General features: G+C 41.8%; 1 protein-coding gene across 3 annotated transcripts in view; it reads right to left on the bottom strand.

The window, feature by feature from the left end:
• The window catches only part of ETS1 (ETS proto-oncogene 1, transcription factor), a 139,069-nt gene extending 128,304 nt beyond the window's left edge, over nucleotides 1–10,765 (bottom strand). For 2 of the 3 annotated variants that reach the window (XM_059882992.1, XM_005226826.5), the window contains exon 1: nucleotides 10,686–10,765. The gene's annotated coding sequence lies outside the window, so the exon portion shown is untranslated. Of the gene's footprint in view, nucleotides 1–10,681 lie in introns of all 3 variants that reach the window. The other variant, XM_005226825.4, reaches the window with a different exon arrangement.
• Nucleotides 10,766–20,451: the final 9,686 nt, after the last annotated feature.

Genomic DNA, 20,451 nt, shown 5'->3' on the forward strand with positions numbered 1-20,451 from the left:
AAATGGGCACACCATGCAGAGGGGGGGAGAATGCAGCAGTTTGGTTTATGTGGGCATCTTGCGTCCAATAAAATGCTTTGGGACTCTGGGAGTCCTTGCTTCTTCCTAAAGCATGTGATGGCCTCTGGAGTCCCGCCCTCCACAAGTCCTGGACACAGGCTGGGATCTACAGGCTGACACTTGCTTCCATTTGGGTCACTCCAGGCGCAGGTTGAGTGAAACACAGAAGGAAGGGAGGCGAGGGACTCAGAGGGGTGTTTCAGGCCAAGGCAGCAGAAGAGCAGGGAACCCCAGGGAGACCAGGCTCAGTGGAGGCTGAAACCAGTTCCCCTCAACTCTGTCCCCTGCTCTGCTCTGCTTCTAGGTGATAACTGTGATGTCACTTATGAGTTTTCATTGAGATTATTATTTTGTTGTTGCTGTTGTCTTTGCGACCCCATGGACCACAGCACCCCAGGTTCTCCTGTCCTCCACTATCTCCTACCCATGGACTGCAGCACACCAGGCTACCCTGTCCATCACTATCTCCCAGAGGTTGCTCAAATTCATGTCCAATGAGTCAGTGATGCTATCTAACTATCTCAACTTCTGCTGCCTCATTCTCCTCCTGACCTCAGTCTTTCCCAGCATTAGGGTCTTCTCCAATGAGTCAGCTCTTCACATCAGATGGACAAATTATTGGAGCTTCAGCTTCAGCATTAGTCCTTCCAATAAGTATTCAGGGTTGATTGCCTTTAGGATTGACTGGTTTGATCTCCTTGCAGTCCAAGGGAGTCTCAAGAGTCTTTCCAGTACCACAATTTGAAAGCATCAGTTCTTCGGCCTCAGCCTTCTTTATGGTCCAACTCTCACATCCGTACATGATTACTGGAAAAATCATAGCTTTGACTATATGGACTTCTGTCAGCAAAGTGATATTTCTGTTTTTGGGTTTTTTTTTTGATATTTCTGTTTTTTAATATACTTTTTAAAAGCCAAAATTATAGTGCTACCAACAAACCCACTGTGATTTAAATTTGACCTTGCCCTCTGGTCTTTGTGTTAGTATTCTAGGTCAAGAATTATGGCTATAACATACCCAGGGTAAAGAAACTACACATGGTGAATACAGAAGTATAAGAAAGCTGTCACAGAAAATACAGATGATGCAGGTTTTCCCTTTTTTTTTTTCTTTTGCAAGTTGTGCCTGATTTAAATAGATTTGCAATAAATATTTCCCTTAATATCAACAATTTAGAGTTCCTATAAATTTATATTCCAAGCATACCCTGGAACGCAGGAGAAAAAGAATTTGGCTTCCAATAGGATTAGTCATTCAAAAGATACTTTCCCTAAACAACAGCACTTTTGCCAAACTAAGGGCTTCCCAGGTGGCTCAGTCGGTAAAGAATTCTCTTGAAGGGCAAGAGACCCAGGAGACGTGGGTTCGATCCCTGGATCGGGAAGATCCTCTGGAGAAGGAAATGGCAACCCACTCCAGTATTCTTGCCTGGAAAATCCCATGGACAGAGGAGCCTGGCAGGCTACAGTTCATGGGATCACAAAGAGTTGGACATCACTTAATCAAAAAAACAAGTGATAGGGAGACTTGTTCCAACCCCCTGCCCCATCCTTCTCTAATCCCTGATTTAGATAATTTGATAAAGCTTTCCCAATATTACTGATACATTACAAAAATTCCTAGGCCTCAATATGTAAACTTAAAACTACAATTATGTAAAGTTTAAAAATAAAATAAAATTTAAAAAAATAATAATAAAATAAAGACTCAGGCTGAGCGTTACCTCTTCTAGGGAGCATTCTCTAAATCTTCTTGTCAATTAGATGGACGTTCTCGATCTTCAGGTTTGGGATTCACTTTCACAATGTACCTAACAAAGTTCAGAGTGCTTCCTTCATCATAAGTTTCTGATTCTGCGTCATAAGTTGCTAGAGGGACTGTGTCTTTTTAGCTGACACGTTGCATTAACAGATGTGCAATATGCTTGCCAACTAAATGAAGAAAAGACCTGTATGTGTATATAGTTAACATACGCAAGAGTTATGTCTCAGTGCCTGAGTATTCCCAAGATAGCAAAGATATCTCTGAGACAAAGGAAAAAAGGGACATCACCTGTGATGATGTGTCCATATGCAATTCTGAGGTTAGATTTCTTCAGTATTAACTGCAAGCAGGATCATATTCTTCTCTGAACTAATGGACATAGCCCATTGATGAGTGTATCGTCTCCCATTATTTTCTTTCTAATTCTCATGAGAAGTCCATTTGTAGTTTTCAAATCTTTTAAGACGTTCTCTTCCTTGATCTGCCAGTGTAACAAAAGCTACAACGTCTAATTCTCCAAGAACTCAACTGTAAGCAGATTTAGATAGCTGAACAAGCCTCAGTCCCCCAAAGAAACTGTGGTCACCATAAGCAGAAAAGAAATTGGTAAGAATTGAAGATGGATTCTTTCTGTCACTCCTAATTCTTTATGAACCTGATTTTCTTGACTGAGTATTACAACTGATGGTAATAAATATTCCATGTTATTTCAAGAGCCAGAACCGGCCCATAAAGACCATGTTCTGATCCATGGGTTACTAGCTTCTGCATCTTAAAGTCAATCCACTGATCCTTTCACTGAGTTCACGAAGCATCAACTCACAGATTAATGAACGTGTCAGTCTTGTTTCTCCCCAACTTCACTGCTAATGAGTCCTCCAACTCTTACTTGAAAACAGGCTTGAAAATGACTCATATCCATCTCCTATTTCTCTGAACAAGTCTCATCTTCTAATTAACTATAACACTCTCAGGTTCTGTATGAATTGACACAGCTCAACCAATCTTTCTTAGAATACTAAAAATGAACTCCTGTTATTATAATATTACAAAAGTCATTCACTAACATCTCCTGAAAGGAACAGAATATAGGATGGTTTTTGTCTGCTGAGCTGTGATAATCAGGGGCTAATAGTGCCTTGTAGACCATTTTATATTTCCTCCTCCTGGAAACAAATATCTCTCCATTACTCTGCTGGGATGGTGCTGTCAACAGAGGCAGAAGGGGGCATCTCTCGTAAACCTCAAGGGAGTATGTTAAAACCTGCCCGCTCGTCTATGTCTAGGAATTTTACGAGCACAACGCCCGTCTTAAGTCTCTGAAACCTTCCGGAAACTAAGGCTCTGCTCTTTCTAGTATGGGAACATCCTCTGCAAAACTAAAGGTGACATTGAATCAGCTGTCTGACAATAAAAGTGCCTACAGCCTTGTCCTCAAATGGCATTCCTCATCCTCTATCGAATCCTGAAATTCAGAAAATAACCATGGTTGTTCTTCAGACATACTCCAGTGCCATGCGTGTAGTAGGCACTCAATAAACAACTAAATAAAAAATTGGGATTTGCATCATTCAGAACCCTGTGGCAAAATGAGGGTTTGGCTAACAGAATCAGATAAAGGTAGACTCAAGGATAATTACAGGCAAGATATTAACAGTGAAATGTTCTTCTTCAGAGCTTTTACTTTTGGGGTAGAATCTAAGCAATTACATTGGAAAGACTGATACTGTATCTGAAGCTCCAATATTTTGGCCCTTGATGCTAAGAGCTGACCCACTGGAAAAGACCCTGATGCTGGGAAAGATTAAAGGCAGGAGGAGAAGGGGACAACAGAGGATGAGATGGTTGGATGGCATTACCGACTGAATGGACATGAGTTTCAGCAAACTCAGACGGTGAAGGACAGGGAAGCCTGGTGTGCTGCAGTTCATGGGGTCGCAAAGAGTTGGACACAACTTAGAGACTAAACAACAACTACAAAAGCAATTACACGGAAAATCTATATTATAAGAGCAAGAAAACTATTATAGTAAATTTGGGAAAGAATAAATGTGTGAAATATTATCAGGACCAAATTATATTTCATACTATTGATGTTAATTATTTGCAAGAGAAAGTTATGAGTGACAGCTGTTTCTTTTTGTCTCCAAATTTACATGCATGCATGTCTGTGGCCATACCACCCTGAACGTGCCCGAGCTCATCAAATTTACATGCCTGCCTCCAAAAGTACATGAATAACAAACATTTTTAGATTAGTCTTAAACTTTGAATGAACAAAATGAATCTCAAATATGGCCAAAAAAAAAAAAAGGGGTGGGGGATTTGATGTAGTTAGCTAGTATTGACCAGCTGCATAGCCCTGTATTAGATGCTATGGTAATTCCCAGGATGAGACTAAATCACTTTTCTTTCTTATATAGTTATTTTTCTAGTTGATGAGACAATTATAAGACCTTGTTACTCAACAGTACGGTGGTTCCTCTCAGACCAGTAGCATGGACAAGCACTTGGGAGCTAGGAGAACTACAGAGCTCAGGTTCCATTCCAAAAAGATCCATAAGAACATTAAAGTTTGAGAAATGCTGGTGAGCCTGGTAGGCTGCAGTCCATGGGGTCGCTAAGAGTCGGACACGACTGAGCAACTTCACTTTCACTTTTCACTTTCATGCATTGGAGAAGGAAATGGCAACCCACTCCAATGTTCTTGCCTGGAGAATCCCAGGGACGGGGGAGCCTGGTGGGCTGCCATCTATGGGGTCGCACAGAGTTGGACACGACTGAAGCGACTTGGCAGCAGCAGCAGCAGCAAGTGATATATTATGGGAACATAAAAGATGAAGAGATGACTTCTGGAAGGATGCTGAAGGAAAACTTCAAGAGGAATTGGCATTGAAATGGGCCTTGAAAAATGGGTAGCTAGAAGTATGCACAAAGACTCAGAAATAAGAAAACGGTAGATTAGAGAACAAAGAATAACCCAATAGTCAAATGGATTGTAGGGAAGTGGGAGATGAAATTGAAAGACCCTCTAGGGCAGATTACCAAACTAAAAGCTTGGACTTTTTTTAGTATAGCTATAGATCTAAATAGCAATAGTAGTAGTAAACTTAACTTATTAAGTTGTATCCACTATGTGATATACAACTGGTATATCACAAAGTGGAATATTACACAGCAATGTAAAGGAAAGAACTATTGATACACCGAGCAGCATGAGTGAATCTAAAATAAAGTAAGCCAAATGAAAGAAGACTACCTACTATATGATTCCATTTATATGATATTCTTGAAAAAGAAACACCATAGGGTCAAAGAACATGGCCTGGAGGTGAGAAGAGGATTTGACTATAAAGAAGAATAAGGAAATTTTTTTTTGAATGATGGAACTGTTTTATATCTTGATTGTAATACATTGATTTATATATTATAAATACTTGACTTATACATTAGCCAAAATTTGTAGAACTATACACTAAAAAGTGTGATTTTTACTCTTTGCCAATTATACTTTAATTTTAAAAAAAGTGTGCTGGGGGAAATATAAAGTTATAGTACTAAAAAATTAGATTTTTTTTTTTCCTAAGAAACTGGAAACAAAAATGAGTAAGCTGGAGGAATGATGTGAAGCATCTTGGCTTCAAGGACAGCTATAGCAGAGGTCATGGTATATGCGATTCTTGGCCACATTGAACCCAGAGAGAGCTTCAAGCTAAAATGTCAACTCTAACCCCATAGTGACTGCCAAAAAAACCCCCCAAGGAGCCTAGAAGTTTAAAGAACTACTTTTCAACCTACAGCACGTGGAGTTATGTCAGATATAATCTAAAATTTAGATATGGTTCTGGCTCTCAAGAAGCTCTCAACAAAACTGAGAGATGCCGTAAATATAGAGATAGCTATTGAGAGAACAATGAATGAGTGGAGCCCGGAGAGTTTTAATAATGCCCTTTAACACTGAACGAAGCACACCAGCTGCCTTCAATCTCTCAAATCCAGCGAGCAACTTCTTGGACTATATCTGATGGTCATTTTTCACGGTGGGGTTTTATTTGTTCTATTGCCCAAATTGTAAGTTTCAAATTTCTCAGCATACTGCTAAACAGCTTCCTGGCATGCTTATATAAAGAGGGATTTGGTAAAGTCAATGAATTTTAGAGTTGGAAAAAAATCTCATCAAATCTGTCCATTTTTTATTTGAATGAACTGAACCCAGAGAGGTTAAGTGTTTAGCGGAGTGATAAAGATAGATAGACTGTGGTTGACTGGGACCTCCTTACTGAGTGCGTGTGTGCTTGTGTGCTAAGTCGCTTCAGTTGGGTCTGACTCTTGGCGACCCTATGGACTGTAGCCCACCAGGCGTCTCTGTCCACGGGATTCTCCAGGCAAGAAAACTGGAGTGGGTTGCCACGCCCTCCTCCAGGGGATCTTTCTGACCCAGGGATCGAACCCATGTCTCTTCCATAGGCAGGCGGATTCTTTACCACTAGCACCGCCTGGGAAGCCCTTACTGAGAGAGAAGACAAATTTCTTCATCTCACAAAGTCTTTATTTCCTCAACTGTAAAATGGAAAACATAATACCAACCCTTTCAGGATTACTGAGGAGGGTTATATAAAATGAAACCATTTTACACATGATAAAATGGTCAATAGATAGTGGCTATTATTACCACTGTTTTATCACAGCGCCTGGCACTAGTAAGCATTGACTAATTAATAATAATTGTGGTTTTTTACGGCAGAGGTTATTTATTCAGATATTAGAAGCAGAACCCAGATGGCCAATATACCTTATCTCTTTCTAAAAAGACTTGTATTTAAATAATCAAAATAGGATTCCCTCCCATAATCACAGGTTGAGTAGCCATAGCCAAGAATTTCACAAGAGAAAAGCACCACAATTTCAGTTGAATGGCAGTCTGCTTGTACCATTGTTATGCATAAAACCAAGAAGTAAGCAGTTTTCTTACCTTGGGGGAACAAACAGGCTGAAAGCTTGCGTAGCACATGGGGGAAATATCCAGCTTCCTTTGATAGAAATGTGAATCTTATGTGGCCTTACACTTTGGCAACGAGATATAAATGTAATCAAGTTGTAAGCTGCTGTGAGAAACACCGCAAGAGTTTTTGTTTGTTCTGCTTTTTACAACTTTTTTGTTTTTGTTTTTGCTTTTGCTTTTAAACCGTACTTTCCAACCCAATTTACATAGCAATCACCTAGGAATCACCTGAGAATCAGGTTTCAAGGTACAGCCAGACGGTCTGCATTTCTGACAAGATCCCCTGCGATGCTCATTTTGAGCAACGAGGCAGTGTCCGGACTCCCTTGGTTAAATTCAGGAGTGGTTACAACAAGGTGTTTGGAAGGCAGAGCCCACTGAGGTACAGGCAAGAAGAGTCTGGGCCACAAGCTGAGCAGAGGTTTGGTTGTTATCTTAGTTGCCTTGCAAGCCCAGCCAGGGAGAAGGTGCAGCCCAGGAGCCGTGCCTCCATCCTAAGCCCTGTGCCAGGTTAGGGCGAGGGCAGCATCTGACAGGGCTTCCTGCCTTTCCTAAGAAGCCAGGGTTTGAGTTACTTCGCCTCGAATGTCAAGAAACTGATCACTGCTCTTCCCCTATCCAGAGGAATCCTTTTGGCTTAATGTTCACTAGGAGCTCCAAAGGGCACTATATTTTTCATATTTTAAAAGTATTCATTTGTTTATTTGACTGCACTGGGTTGCAGCATGTGGGATCTAGTTTCCTGACCAGGGATAGAACCCAGGCACTGGGAACACCAGGGAAGTCTTATTTTATGCACGCTGGACTTAAATCTTATGGAAATTCTTTGCACTATGTTTCGCAACTCTTTGAAGTTCCATCAAAATTTGTCCCAAGAAATTCCATCAAAATTTGTCCCAAGAGGGATCAAGAGAGAGATTTACTGATCTTGTCAACTAGACCTTGTAGCATTGCTTCAGAGTCAGTGTCTTCCTAACAATGAATCATTAATTCATAGATTCTCCTTTGGAAAAGAAGCGTAAGCCATGGTATTCTCCCAGATAAATCAACCATTGGGCTAAGCAGAAAAATTTAGCCTGAATTTGTATACGTGCCTCAAAGTTACTAGGTTCCTATGAGACGTGACTCTAGCCACAGCTCTGCACCCATATGGTTTTGGTCCTTTTTTAAAAAAAAAAAAATTGTATTGGAATATAGTTGCTTAATGATGTGTTCATTTCTAATATAGAGCAAAGTGAATCAGTATACGTATATACGCCTTTGGTTCTAATCAGGTCTCACCACCAACCAAATCACTCTGAGTACCAGCCTCAGAGTCCTCACCTGCTAAATGGGAACAAGCGTGCCCACCTCACGGACTTCATTGTAGGTTAAAGAAGCAGCCCAGCCCGTGCAGAGCACAAGGGCCCCAGGACATGCCAAGTGCTCATGAAACTTCATGGGTGATTATCCTTCCTCTAGTGAAGTGGAGAAGACAGGTATTACACCCAGAGAATCATCAGGATTAAAAAGTTGAGTTCCTTACAGCTGCATTTGCAGTAGAGCGTGGACAAACGAGATGCCAGGGCAAATAAATGAGTGGTCTTCGTATCTAGGTTGGCGCAGGAATGAAGATTCCCCTCAAATGTCACTAAATAGCTGTCCACCACACTTATTGTGCTCAAACGCTAAGTATGTTTTCATTTCTGAAAAGAAGGGGAGAGAGAAAGAGAGAGAGGTGGAAGGTGGAGGTGGGGGGAGAAGGAGGGAGAGGAGGAGGGAAAGGATGTCCCAGCTCCCTTCTGCTGTTTGATGCAGAAATGGGAGTTTTGAGTGGGTAATTAGAGAAGGAGAATTGCTGTAAGAAACAGTTCTGTTCACCAATCAATAAAACCAGGAGATATAGCAGAGCCTGAATTATCAGTAAGAAATCAAGCAACACTTTGATGCCATCACTGAAGGACCTGGCAGTGCCAACAATATGTTTCCGGAGCATTTGTCTGCCCTCTGACTCACCCTCCCTGGGGACCTGGCACCCACACACCCAATTTGTTACAAGGTTACTTCAGACTCTCCCTCAACCTTATTGGCACTATTTCCATTCTTCAAAGCTCTAGGCTGTTTACTTCCATTCTCATGAAGTAGGTGGAGCACAAATCATCAGTCACAGTTTTTTCAGTGTTCCCATTTTAGAGAGGAAGAAAAGAAAGCACAGTCTCATCAAATTACTTGTTCTCAGTTCCAAAGCCAATCTCTAACAGACCAAAGCCTGCACCACTGCCAGTTCTGACCCCTTCCCCTCCGAACTCCATTATCATCCGAGGCAGGCAGTTGGCCCAGATCCATGCTTTCAACGCGTCCTCCAAGGTCACAAGTGACCCCGTGTTGAAGGGTTACACCCTGCTACCCACCCTCCCCCAGGCTCTGCTCTGGGACCTCCCTGCACCCCTAATAACCGGCACCTCCGTGTAAGCAGCTCTCTCTGGGATCAGGCTGCCCACATCCTCAGCGGCGGAACCAGGACGGAAGAGACGGCCTGGCTGCCTTTGCTGTTTGTTGTTTCACTCCTGAGTTGGCAAGGATGGGAGTTGTTGATTTACAATTAGGAGCAGCGTGCTTCTTCAAATATTAATATTAATAACGACGATGCTGAACACATGAAAAGGCCTTTTCATCTTCAAAGCACTTTGCAGACATTAACTCATTAGCGCTCTCTCCCCTCCGCTCAGAAACAACAGGTAAGGAAGAATCTCCAATCCCCCAACCCCTGCCCGGCCCATGCCTGCGGAAGCAAAGAGGTTTCTCTTTAGATAAAAAGAAGGTGTTGCCGTCCAGACTTAACAGCTGTCGAAAGAGTCAGAGTGCCAGGCGTTTTACAAATCAAATGGAGCTGCCAGAGTTGCCATTTCAGAACCTGGATTTCCCGTTGTTTAACAAATATCTCTCTTTTCAGTTGCACAGGAATAGTATGAAGTAGGAGGGGAAATGGCCTTGTGATTTAAAAAAAAAAAAAAACTTACCCGAAAGGTGATTAGGAAAACCTGCAATCAAATGCCTTGGTCTCGGTAACCTAGCATCTTTTGAACAGTTCGCCTACATGAAACGCAACTTTAAAAGGGGGTGATAGAGATGGTTTCATAACAGATGAAAAGCCCCAAACAAAATTATATTGCCAGATATAAAAATCACCAATGGAAGAAGGTGGCCATCCACACCCCCTGCTGTGCGCAAAGCTGCCCAGGGATTCAAGCTCTACGAAATACCCACTTTGACTTTCAAAATCCTCCTGCCACAGGTACAGTCCAAAAGAAGATGTACAGTCCCTTGGAAAACTGAGTCACGAAACAGGTAAAAAAAAAAACACCAAAAAGCCTAGTCTGATTTGCAAGACTCAAACCTGTAACAATTTTCTCACAATGTAAGCAATTCATGAAGCTGATGAGCTTAAAAGAAAATTTTTCCAAAATTTCAGAAGTAAAACAATGGCACACTAGGAGTCAAAGAGAAAAAAAGAAATAAATGTCTACATGTAACTACAGCTTAATTTCTTTGGAAGCTCTCCAAGATGTGAAGAAAATTCAGTTTCTGACAAGTAATCGGCGAGTGTCTAAAATGTTCGTGATTTTGCTCTTATGAAACAGGAGAAAAGGAGAGACAGTCTTGATTTCAGACTATTCTAACAAGGTTAGGGAGTATTTTTGAAAATGGTTCTTAAGCAGTTGAATGAAAAATATAGAAAAATGTGAAAAGAGAAAGAGAATGCTGCTTGTATCCTGAAAGTCCCCATCAATTTACCGGTTAATTCCACCAAATACACACACACACAAAGGAAAATGGACCGCAAAGTTTTAGGCAGAAACTCACACCGCACTCACTTACTACTTTGCCGGAGAGACTGTGTGAAGAATGGGTCCAGAGTGAGCTCCCTCAAAGACTACGGTCTCTTCCCAACTACCTGCGGGTATCCTCTGCTCCGAGGCTAAAGAGGATGCAGGGACCATAATGTTCCTAATAGAGCGGCCTCCTTAAATTGGGGGGTGTGGTCAAGCCTAGAAAAGCTGGAAAAAAGGCAGTGTTCCACGGGCCCCTTACTCCACGAAGGCAGCCACTAGGATAGGCTCCGTGATCTGGAAGGAAACGCAAATCATATTACTTATTGAGAAAACTCCAGATCACACCTTAACTCATACCACTGGAATTGCCCTTCAATTAAAGGTAATTCAGCCACGGAGAGTAGCCTGGAGAGATGTGAACTAAAAAGAACTCCTGCAATGGGATAACTCTCAGCGTTTGCTCTAGCTTTAGATTTAGTCTCTACTGAATATGTGAATATTCATGACTCACATTTCTTGACTTTCTCAATGGAGACCCCATTTAACCTAGACCAGGGGTCAGGAGAGAGTTGTAAGGGTCAGGGCAGACTGGCAGAGAGCAGACTGTCTACCACCCCATCACCAGCTGAGCTTATCTCTAGGAACCAGGCTTTATCTCTAGTAACCTGATGTGAAATGTGATGTTTCCTAAGGAAATGAAAATAACTCTATGGAAGCCAGCAGACCAAATAGAGAATTGGGAATTCTGAAACTAAGCTAAGTTACCCTCCATATAAGAGTGGTTTTAGGTGATCTCTAAAATAGATTAGTTACAGTGACTCTGATTCCTAGTCCATGGTACAGGAATAAAAGGGCAGAAATACTGATATATTCCTCATTTAGAGAAAATCTAAACAGTGTGAAACTCTTCTTCTAGGTGAAAATACACAGATTCAGAAAAATATTACAATGTAATATCATTTCTCTGTTAGGATTATTTCATTACAGATTTTTTTTTAAGTCAGTATTTGGCTGCGTAATTTAAGGCTTTTATCCTAAAAATTTCCATTTACTTTGAGGAATGGATGGGAGTTAAAATGTGCCATGGTTGACTCCTTGCCCTTTCTAAGGAAGACACAAATGCTCAAGTTTGAAAACTATGAAAGTATAGTAAATGTCCTTCCTAGGGCAACATTATCTTTATCCTTTGTTGTACAAAGGCAGCAGTGCAATGAAGATGGTGTTGTCATGAAAACAAGATTTTTCTGCTTATCGTTTGCCTTTGCACATTCAGTGACTTAGAGGAGAGAAGAGATAGTGGAACTGGTTCAGCTTTAATAAATATCTGTGCTAGGCACTGTGATAGGCATGGGGGGAAACGTCAAGTTCACACTGGAGTGGGAAGACAGCCACATAAATTGATCACCTCAATCAAGTGTAACACATGCTATGAGAGCATCTGTGAAGAGAGCGACAGAAGCTTCAGCCTGTGCCCTCAAGCTCCGTCAGCTCCAGCACACTGTATCAAAAGCCCATGTATCAAAAGCCCCGTATCAAAAGCCCATGGCCAACTGAACCAGTCACAACCAATTATAATTGTATTCACTGTATTTGCAAGAGAGTTTTAAAAGAGTAAACAGTGTACAGAAGACCTGGATTCTTGCCTTATGTGGGTGTACAGTGTGATTTTTGAAGAGCTCTGGAGTCTGGCATTGTCTACACACAGTTCACATTAGACATCAACCCTTCAGAACCTAGGGCCATCCTCTGCCCCTGTGTATCAGGGTGGCCAAGAGCATAAGCTAGAAATCTAAAGAGCAGAAAATAAGCCTCACACCTGCTGAAGATGGCCTGGAGATGACCTAGGAGAGCAACAAGTGTTACCAAACACGTGTTACAAACTGATGCTATAGCATCAGATGAATCTATGCAGCAAAGGAGTGAAGGGAGACCCTTACCTTACCCACTATGTAAAAGTTAACTCAAAGTGGATCAAAGACCTAAATAAAAGCTAAAACTATAAAATCATTAAAGGAAAACATAAATGGAAACTTGATGACATTGGGTTTGGTAATGATTTATTAGAATCACACCAAACACACAGACAAAAAAAAAAAAAATGATAGACAAGTTGGACTTCAACAAAATTAAAAATGCTGGTATTGATACATAAAAGAACACCATTAACAAAGTGAAAAGGCAACCCACAGAATGAGAAAAAATTTTCAAATCCCTTACAATTTGGATTACAGAATATGTAAGGAACACTTGCAACACAATGACAATAAGAAATAACTCCATTAAAAAGTGAGCAGAGGACTTGAATAGATATTTTTCCAAAGATATACAAATGGCCAATAATCACTTGAAGAGATAGTTAACATCACCAGTCACTAAGGAAATGCAAATCAGAACCACAATGAGATACCATTTCACACCTATCAGTCAGTTCAGTCAGTTCCGGATGTGAAATTTGATATATTTCACACCTGTATCAAAAAAACAATAAAATAAATGACAAGTGTTGGTGACAAAGTAAAGAAATTGGAAGGGTTGTTCATTGCTGATGAGAATGTAAAATAGTACAGCCACTATGGAAAACAGTATGGTGGTTCCTTATAAAATAAAACACAGAATTGCCATTGGATCTAGAATTCTAACTCTAGGTATATACTCAAAAGAATTGAAAGCAGGGACTCAAACAGATATTTGTACACTGATATGCATGTCTAGTCAAGGCTATGGTTTTTCCAGTAGTCATGTATGGATGTGAGAGTTGGACTGTAAAGAAAGCTGAGCGCAGAAGAATTGATGCCTTTGAACTGTGGTGTTGGAGAAGACTCGTGAGAGTCCCTTGGACTGCAAGGAGATCCAACCAGTCCATTCTGAAGGAGATCAGCCCTGGGATTTCTTGGGAAGGAATGATGCTAAAGCTGAAACTCCAGTACTTTGGCCTCCTCATGCGAAGAGTTGACTCATTGGAAAAGACTCTGATGCTGGGAGGGATTGGGGGCAGGAGGAGAAGGGGACGCCAGAGGATGAGACGGCTGGATGGCATCACTGACTTGATGCACATGAGTTTGGGTAAACGCTGGGAGTTGGTTCTGGACAGGGAGGCCTGATGTGCTGCGATTCATGGGGTCACAAAGAGTCGGACACGACTGAGCAACTGGACTGAACTGAACTGAACTGATGCATAGCAGGATTATTCACAATAGCCAAAATGTAGAAGCAACCCAAATGTCCTTTGACAGATGAATGGATAAACAAACTTTGGTCTACACAAACAATGGAATATTATTCAGCCTTGAAAAGGAATAAAATTCTTCAACCTGATACAACATGGATGAGCCTGGAGGACAGCATGCTAAATGAAATAAGACAGACACAAAAGCACAAACATGGTATGATTCCACTTACAAGAGGTATCTAAAATAATCAAATTCATAAAAACCAAAAGTAGAATAGAGGTTACCAGAGTCTGAGGGAAAGGGGGACTGGGGAGTTAGAGTTTAACGGAAACAGAATTTCCAATCAGGATGGTGAATCTGGACCTGGAAGATGAGGATAGTTAATGCCACCAAACTGTGCACTTAAAATGGTACATTTTAAATTATGTATATTTAACCAAAGAAAAAATATATTAATATATATACTATCCTGAAGGAAAAATGTATAGCATTAGGGTTAAGAAGGCCTCCACAGAGAAAAGGTGTTCTCTGCCACGTGGACGGTACAGGGCAAAGGTGAGTGACCCTCATAAGAAGAGGGTCTTGGCTCACAGGAGGAGCACAGCTCACCTTACACAGAGTTCCCAGCTTCATCATCAGTCCAAAGGGAGCCAATGACACCAGCCCAAATGCATGCACGAGATTGTCGAGATTACTGTATTATTGGATGATTATGGAAACAGTAAGCTGAAAAAGCAATATTGATTGTTCTTTTCCATGCTCTGCAATATTACATTCTACAAAGAAGGACCTTGGTTGAGATGATTATATGGTTTAAAATCTTTAAGAAAAAAATTAAAGCCCAGGACCTCGGGGACATGTATCCATTTTGGCTCCCCTGTGAAAGATTTATATTAAACGAATCATTTACTCAGAAATGGACTCACAGACATAGAGAGCAGACTTGTGGTTTGCCAAGCTGAGCGGGAGGGATGGATCAGAGTTTGGGGTTAGCAAATGCAAGCTATTACATAGAGAGCAGATAAACAAGGTCCTCTGTATAGCACAGTGTGTGATGTGCTGACTCTCAATCTTGTTCGATTCTTTTGTGACCCCACAGACTGTAGCCCGTTAGGTTCCTCTGTCCATGGGATTTCCCAGGCAAGAATACTGGAGGGGGTTGTCATGCCTTCCTCCAGGGGATCTCCCCACCCCGGGAATTGAACCTGTGTCTCCTGTGTATCCTGCATTATAGGCAGAATCTTTACCCACTGAGCCACCTGGAAAGTCCATAAAGCACAGGGACCTATACTCAATATCTTGTGATAAACCATAATGGAAAAGAATATGAAAAATAATATATATATATTTTATAATTGAATCACTTTGCTGTACAGCAAAAATTAACACAACATTGCAAATCAACTATAAAGAAATAAATTGTTGGCTTCTTTGAAAGAGTATCTTCATACCCTAGTCTAAAAGATGATAGGTTCAATGTCATTTAGACACAGGTGGAATAGAGCCTGAATGAATCTAGAATAATTACCATCAAGCTCTTTACTGTTTTTACCGTGAAGAAATCTTTTTTCCTTTTCTCAGCATGACAAACTATACTGAAAGTTGAAAGTGAAAGTCACTCAGTCAAATTCCACTCTTTGCCACCCCAGGAATTATGCAGCCCATGGAATTCTCCAGGCCAGAATACTGGAGTGGGCAGCCTTTCCCTTCTCCAGGGGATCTTCCCAACCCAGGGATTGAAACCAGGTCTCCCACATTGCAGACGGATTCTTTACCAACTGAGCCACAAGGGAAGCCCAAGAATACTGGAGTGGGTAGCCTATCCCTTCTCCATTGGAACCCTGCAAGTTAGTATCTCCTAAGAGGAAAAATGTGGATTTAAATTCTGAGAAACTTAGACTTCCCAGGATGTTCAACCCTTCCACCATCAACCTTCCCACCCTCCCACTCCAACCCCTCAAATGCAGGAGCGCCCTTCAGAGTGACCTACTTCGATTCTTTTAAAAATTTTATACTGAAGCGTAGATGATTAGCAACATTGCGCTAGTTTCAGGTGAAGAGCAAAGTGATTCATATAGATGTATCTATTCTTTTTCAAGTTCTTTCCCCCTTTAGGTTGTTACAGAGTATTGAGCAGAGTTCCCAGTGCTATATTGTTGGTTATCTATTTTAAATATAGTGGTGTGTGCATGTCATATACAGTGATTCTTTATATCCATTATCAGCACATAAAAAGGAGTAAGTTCCGAATTGAACAATGGCGTTCAGTTTAATGAGAAACAAAATGAAATCGCCCTTTATTGCCTTCACATGTTATCTCTTCTTTCCTTCCAGCTCCCTTGGAAAAACTTCTGATGCTTCAGAAGGCTCCATATACGTAGGGAAGCAGTATCTAAATGAATTACGAAAACTGAGGAGGCGTAAAACCCAGAGACCTGTACAAGTGCAGTCGTCACCAAAGACGGAGGAGGCCGCAGACTCTAAGATGAAAGGGAAGCGAAGAGCAGAGAAGCCTTGTCTATTCACACCCCAGCTCTGGGACTCCTTATCCTGTACTCTGTAATGAATCGATCTCCTTTCCAGGATCAGACGCCAAGCCTTTGTCTTGCGCCAGACACATCAGCAGTGGCCCACGTACGTGTGAGCGCACATCTGGCTCCCAGGTGCGGGGCCTTCTGTGGGTCAGGGAGCCTATGGAGAGGCTGGGGTTCTTGGCAGAGTGATATGAGGGTGGGCCGCTCTATTAGGGCTTGAACCAGCTTTCCGTCGTTTCCTAGCTCTCAACAAGGTACTTGACATTTTGGGGGTGGGAGAGGAGCCCCAGAGGGACACCCTGCAAAGTAGCTTAGATAAAGCTGTGGAACATGCTTCTCGTTCTGGTTCTCTTGGACCCACCAAACCTCCTTTAGATTCCGAACTCACAAAGAGCCAGCATGGACGGTTGCAGGATACACTAGAGCCCACTGGAAACCCATCTCGAACCACCTCCTTCTTTGACTCTATTCCTTGCTCTGTAATTTTGTCACTCGGCCCCCATCCCCTTCTCCCTCAAAATACCTTTACTTTTTCCCTCTGCCAGTCGAACTCCTGCTGCTGCTAAGTCACTTCAGTCGTGTCCGACTCTGTGCGACCCCATAGACAGCAGCCCACTAGGCTCCTCTGTCCCTGGGATTCTCCAGGCAAGAATAATGGAGTGGGTTGCCATTTCCTTCTCCAATGCATGAAAGTGAAAAGTGAAAATGAAGTCGCTCAGACGTCCCCAACTCTTAGCGACACCAAGGACTGCAGCCTACCAGGCTCCTCTGTCCATGGGATTTTCCAGGCAAGCATACTGGAGTGGGGTGCCATTGCCTTCTCCGATCGAACTCCTACCAGGTCATTTTTAAGTCTGCTTTTAATCACAAAATTGGTATGTGGTCCTAACTTATTCACACATTACAGGACAGGATGAATTAAAACCTGAAATTCACCTAAAAGCCCTGCCCCCTTCCACCCAAACTCGTGCAGCCCTCTAGAATTGTTTCCTACCTCTTTTCCATGGGATTTTATCATAGGTATTTTCCCTCAGCGTGCTGTCAAGCACTTGGCAGTACATTCACTAGGGTCAGCTTTCTGTGTCGGCTCCATCTGAGCGACCTCATTCATTTCAGCAAGTCTTGACCCTTCATCATATTTCATCAGTTGCAACTTGAGTGCTTTTTCCTCTGTGTCTCCTCGATGCCCAGGCTTCTCTTCCTTCTCTTTCCCACAAAGGCATCATCTTGCTCGTATGTTGTCACAAGGTGCTATCAGATCAGATCAGATCAGATCAGTCACTCAGTCGTGCCCAACTCTTTGCGACCCCATGAATCGCAGCACACCAGGCCTCCCTGTCCTATGGATGCGCTCATCTCTCCTTCTTAGGTCCTCCTGCTTATCTCCCCAACTAGAATGTGATTCTGGGAGAACAGCCATTATCATATCATGTAAAGGGCCTCTTCAGCATACTCCCTCAACATAATGCACATTCATGTGGACTGGATGAGTGTATACAGTTACGGCTTGACAGGTCAAAATACAGTATGTGCAGGATGACATTTTTTTTTTTTTTTTAGATCTAAAAGTACAGATCACCTAAGTATTAAGTAGTCTTTTCTGGTGGCATGGGAGACTTTTTATTTTATTCATTATACATCTGTGTTTTCTGATTCTCATACAATATAATATCCTCTTCCATTCAGGTGAAGGAAGAAAGGGGATTTTATTTATAAATATGTAACTCAATTGGCCTAAGATGACAGGAAAACACAAACTCTGAGGTTCAGTTCAGTTCAGTTCAGTCCCTCAGTCGTGTCTGACTCTTTGCGACCCCATGGACTGCAGCCTACCAGACTTCCCTGTCCATCACCAGTTCTGTGAGTTTACTCAAACTCATGTGCATTGAGTTGGGGATGCCATCCAACCATCTCATCCTCTGTCATCCCCTTCTGCTCCTGTCTTCACTCTTTCCCAGCATCAGGGTCTTTTCTAATGAGTCAGTTCTTCTCATCAGGTGGCCAAAGTATTGGAGTTCAGCTTTGGCATTAGTCCTTCCAATGAATATTCAGGACTGATTTTCTTTAGGATGGACTGGTTGGATCTCCTTGCAGTCCAAGGGACTCTCAGGAGCCTTCTCCAACACCACAGTTCAAAAGCATCAGTTCTTCAGTGCTCAGCTTTCTTTATAGTCCAACTCTCACATCCATACACGACCACTTGAAAAACCATAGCCTTGACTAGACAGACCTTTGTGGGCAAAGTAAGGTCTCTGCTTTTTAATATGCTGTCTAGGTTGGTCATAGCTTTTCTTCCAAGGAGCAAGCGTCTTTTAATTTCATGGCTGCGGTCACCATCTGCAGTGATTTTGGAGCCCCCCAAAATAAAGTCTGTCACTGTTTCCATTGTTTCCCCATCTATTTGCCATAAAGTGATGGGACCAAATGCCACAATCTTAGTTTTCTGAATGCTGAGGTTTAAGCCAACTTTTTCACTCTCCTCTTTCACTTTCATCAAGAGGCTCTTTAGCTCTCCTTTGCTTTCTGCCATAAGGGTGGTGTCATCTGCATATCTGAGGTGATTGATATTTCGCCTGGCAATCTTGATTCCAGCTTGTGCTTCATCCAACCCAACATTTTGCATGATGTACTCTGCATATATGAAAAGGCAAAATGATAGGATACTGAAAGAGGAACTCCCAGGTTGGTAGGTACCCAATATGCTACTAGAGATCAGTGGAGAAATAACTCCAGAAAGAATGAAGGGATGGAGCCAAAGCAAAAACAATACCCAGTTGTGGATGTGACTGGTAATAGAAGCAAGGTCCGATGCTGTAAAGAGCAATATTGCATAAGAACCTGGAATGTTAGGTCCATGAATCAAGGCAAATTGGAAGTGGTCAAACAGGAGATGGCAAGAGTGAACGTTGACATTCTAGGAATCAGTGAACTAAAATGGACTGGAATGGGTGAATTTAACTCAGATGACCATTATATATACTACTGTGGGCAGGAATCCCTTAGAAGAAATGGAGCAGCCATCATGGCCAACGAAAGAGTCAGAAATGCAGTACTTGGATGCAATCTCAAAAATGACAGAATGATCTCTGTTCTTTTCCAATGCAAACCATTCAATATCACAGTAATCCAAATCTATGCCAACCAGTAACGCTGAAGAAGCTGAAGTTGAACGGTTCTGTGAAGACCTACAAGACCTTTTAGAACTAACACGCAAAAAAAGATGTCCTTCTCATTATAGGGGACTGGAATGCAAAAGTAGGAAGTCAAGAAACACCTGGGGTAACAGGCAAATTTGGCCTTGGAATACGGAATGAAGCAGGGCAAAGGTTAATAGAGTTTTGCAAAGAGAATGCACTGGTCATGGCAAACACCCTCTTCCAGCAACACAAGAGAAGATTCTACACATGGACATCACCAGATGGTCAACACCGAAATCAGACTGATTATATTCTTTGCAGCCAAAGATGGAGAAGCTCTACACAGTCAGCAAAAACAAGACCGGGAGCTGACTGTGGCTCTGATCATGAACTCCTTATTGCCAAATTCAGATTTAAATTGAAGAAAGTGGGGAAAACCACTAGACCATTCAGATATGACCTAAATCAAATCCCTTATGATTATGCAGTGGAAGTGAGAAATAGATTTAAGGGACTAGATCTGATAAAGTGCCTGATGAACTATGGATTGAGGTTCGTGACATTGAACGGGAGACAGGGATCAAGACCATCTCCATGGAAAAGAAATGCAAAAAAGCAAAATAGCTGTCCTGGGAGGCCTTAAAAATAGCTGTGAAAAGAAGAGAAGAGAAAAGCAAGGGAGAAAAGGAAAGATATAACCATCTGAATGCAGAGTTCCAAAGAATAGCAAGGAGAGATAAGAAAGCCTTCCTCAGCGATCAATGCAAAGAAATAGAGGAAAACAACAGAATGGGAAAGACTAGAGATCTCTTCAAGAAAATTAGAGATACCTAGGGAACATTTCATGCAAAGATGAGCTCAATTAAAGGACAGAAATAGTATGGAACTAACAAAAACAGAAGATATTAAGAAGAGGTGGCAAGAATACACAGAAGAACTGTACAAAAAAGATCTTCACAACCAAGATAATC

The sequence above is a fragment of the Bos taurus genome, chromosome 29 (genome assembly GCF_002263795.3).
Source record: "Bos taurus isolate L1 Dominette 01449 registration number 42190680 breed Hereford chromosome 29, ARS-UCD2.0, whole genome shotgun sequence".
Classification (NCBI taxonomy): Eukaryota; Metazoa; Chordata; class Mammalia; order Artiodactyla; family Bovidae; genus Bos; species Bos taurus.